Raw genomic sequence first — 3,941 nt, 5'->3', positions numbered from 1 at the left:
TCGTTGGGGTATCCAAAGGTGAGCTTAGCAGTCCAGCTCTATCCAGCTTCTTCCCCTCTTCCTGGGGGTAAGCAGGGAACTCAAGGCATCCAGCATTCCACAGATCAGCCAACCCACAGATCAGCCCACCACCTGAGATAACAGACAGCCCCTCCCCATAAACAAAGATTAAGCACATACCCTCAGCATCTGACTCTTACCCATAATTGCCACCTGCTGGCCTAGAGGTGGAACTGCACAACCCAATGCAAAACCTTTTGACAGAAGCGCACAGTGCTATGAACCAGGTAGGCTTCCAAAGACCTCCATAAGCTCAGCCCTGCAGAAGGTAGTGAGCCTGCTAATGTGCCCAGCACGTTGCCACTACAACCAGCATTTGAGAAAGCCACTGCACTGAGGCTATCTATAACCAAGGAATTCACACAGAACCTTGGACCCCTGACAGCACTCAGAATTGAAGCCAAACAATCATTCATAACATACATTACAGTCACACCCTCAAGGGGGATAATTATTTTAAAAGTCCCATCCAAATGAAAGTAAATTCAAAATTAAAAAGTGAGATATTCTCCAGTTGAGAAAGAACCAATGTAAGAACTCTGGCAGTATGAGAAAACAGAGTATTTCAACAACCTCAAGAGATTGCATTAGCTCTCTACCAATAGATACTAATCAAAATGAAAATTCTGAAATTACAAAGAATTCAAAATATATATTGTAAGGAAGTTTAGTAAGATCCAAGTGAAGGTGAAAAAACCACCGAGCGTGGTGGCTCACGCCTGTAATCCCAGCACTTTGGGAGGATGAGGCGGGTGGATCACAAGTTCAGGAGTTCGAGACCAGCTTGACCAACATGGTGAAACCCTGTCTCCACCAAGAATACAAAAATTAGGCGTGGTGGTGTGTGCCTATAATCCCAGCTACTCAGGAGGCTGAGGCAAGAGAATTGCTTGAACCCAGGAGGCAGAGGTTGTAATGAGCTGAGATCATGCCACTGCACTCCAGCCTGAGCAACAGAGTGAGACTACGTCTCAAAAAAGAAAAAAAAAAAAAGAAAAGAAAAGGTGAAAAAACCAACATGAAGAAATTAGAGAAACAATTCAGGATATAAATGACAAATTTACAAAAAAGAAAAAACTTACTAAAGAGATAAGATACTTTAAAGAACAGAACTTCTAGAAATAAAAAATTTATTGAAGGAATTACAAAATACAGATGAAAGACTTAGAAATAGACTAGACCAAACGGAAGAAAAAAAGATAGCAGAAGAAGACAGGTCTTTTGATTTAACTAAGTGAGACAAAAATAAAGAAAAAAGAATTTTTTTTTTTAGATGAAGTCTCACTCTGTTGCCCAAGTTGGAGTGCAGTGGCATGATCTTGGCTAACTGCAACTCCACCTCCTGGGTTCAAGTGATTCTCCTGCCTCAGCCACCCAAGTAGCTGGGACTACAAGCACGCGTCACAAAAAATTGCCTGGCTAATTTTTTTGTATTTTTTAGTAGAGACAGGGTTTCACTATGTTGGCCAGGCTGGTCTGGAACCCCTGACCTCATGATCCACCCACCTCAGCCTCCCAAAGTGCTGGGATTACAGGTGTGAGCCACCATGCCCAGCCAGTAAAAATTTTTTTAAATGAGCAAAGACTTCAAGAAACATGGGTATATGTAAAATGGCCAATCCTATAAATAATAGATATTTCTAAAAGAGAAGAAGAAAAAGTAAAAATCTTTTTTGTTTTTTTTGAGACGGAGTCTTGCTCTGTCATCCAGGCTGGAGGGCAATGGTGTATTCTTGGCTCACTGCAAGCTTCATGTCTTGGGTTCAAGCCATTCTCCTGCCTCAGCCTCCTGAGTAGCTGGGATTATAGGCATATACCACCACACCTGGCTAATTTTTGGATTTTTAGTAGAGATGGGGTTTCACCATCTTGGCCAGGCTGGTCTCGAACTCCTGATCTTGTGATCCACCTGCCTTGGCCTCTCAAAGTTGTGGGATTACAGGCATGAGTCACCATGCCTAGCCATAAAATATACATATATATATATATATTTGAGATGGAGTTTCCCTCTATTGCCCAGGCTGGAGCTGGAGTGCAGTGGCATGATCTCAGCTCACTGCAGCCTCCACCTCCCAGGTTCAAGTGATTCTTCTGCCTCAGCCTCCCAAGTAGCTAGGACTACAGGCATGTGCCACCATGCCCAGTTAATTTTTGTATTTTTAGTAGACACGAGGTTTCACCATTTTGGCCAGGCTGGTCTCGAACTCCTGACCTTGTGATCCACCTGCCTTGGCCTCTCAAAGTTGTGGGATTACAAGTGTGAGCCACTGTACTGGCAGAAAAATCTTTTAAAACCTATTTGAGGAAACAATTCTGGAAAACTTCCCTGGTCTTGCTAGAGACTTAGGCATAAAGGAAGACTTAGAGATAAAGAAAGCTCAGAGAACAATATGCCTTGTTGAACTTTGCAAGACAAACCTCAACAAGTTATACTGCCATCAGACTATCCAGAGTCATTATGTAGGAAAAAAATTCTAAAAGCAGCAAGAGAGAAACATCTAATCATCTATAAAGTACTTCATAGCAGAAACCTTACAAGCTAGAAGAGATTAGGGTCCGATTTTCAGTCTTCTTAAGGGGAAAAAAAAAAAACCTGCTAGCCAAGAATATTATATCCTGCTAAACTAAGTTTCATAAATGAAGGTGAAATAGTCTTTCCCAGACAAGCAAACATTGAGGAAATTTGTTGCCACTAGACCAGACCTACAAGGAATGCTCAAAGGAGTTCTGAACACAGAAATGAAAGGGTGATACTTGCCACCATAAAAGCATACAAAAGTACAAAATGCACAGATCTTACAAAGCTATTACACAAATGAGACTACAAAGCAACTAAGTAATAATTAACATTAGGACAGTAATAAAACTTCACATATCAATATTAACCCTGCATGTAAATGGACTAAATGCACTACTTAAAATATATAGGCTGGCAGATGAATTGAAAAAAAAAAAAGACAACAGGCCAGGCATGGTGGCTTACACCTGTAATCCAGGCACTATGGGAGGCCGAGGTGGATGGATCACCTGAAGTCAGGAGTTCAAGACCAGCCTGGCAAACATGGCGAAACCCCATCTCTAGTAAAAATACAAAAAATTAGCTGGGCATGGTGGCACACACCTGTAATCCCAGCTACTTGGCAGGTTGGAACAGGAGAATTGCTTGAACCCGGAGGTGAGGTTGCAGTGAACCAGATTGTGCCATTGTACTCCAGCCTGGGTGACCGAATGAGATTTTATCTAAAAAATAAATAAAATAAAATAAAATAAAAAGAACACTAGGCCGGGTGCGGTGGCTCATGCCTGTAATCCCAGCACTTTGGGAGGCCAAGGCAGGTGGTCAAGAGATCAAGAACAGCCTGGCCAACATGGTGAAACCCCATCTCTACTAAAAATACAAAAAATTAGCCACAACCATTACAGGTGGTGGCATGCACCTGTAGTCTCAGTTACTGGGGAGGCTGAGGCAGGAGAATCGCTTGAACCTGGGAGGCAGGGTTGAAGTGAGCTGAGATCATGCTACTGCACTCCAGCCTGGGCAACAGAGTAAGACTCCATCTCAAAAAAAAGAACAACAACAAGATCCAATCACATGCTTCTTACAAGAAACCCACCTAATGAGTAAAGTCATTTACAGACTTAAAGTAAAGGGGTGGCAAAAGAAATTTCTCACAAATGGAAAAAAAAGTGAGGAAAATTTATGGAACTTTAACACTCTGCTCCTGAACAATCTTTGGGTAAATGATAAAATTAAGGTAGACATTTTAAAACACTTTTCTTTTCCCTCATCTTCTCTTTCTTCTTGAAACAAGGTCTCACTCTGTCACCAGCATTGAAGTGTAATGGTATCAGATAAAACATACTTTAAATCAACAACAGTA

Source organism: Cebus imitator, unplaced genomic scaffold, assembly GCF_001604975.1.
Source record: "Cebus imitator isolate Cc_AM_T3 unplaced genomic scaffold, Cebus_imitator-1.0 Scaffold101, whole genome shotgun sequence".
Taxonomy (NCBI): Eukaryota; Metazoa; Chordata; class Mammalia; order Primates; family Cebidae; genus Cebus; species Cebus imitator.
The sequence above is the reverse complement of the archived record's forward strand: the minus strand, read 5'-3'. Positions refer to the sequence as shown.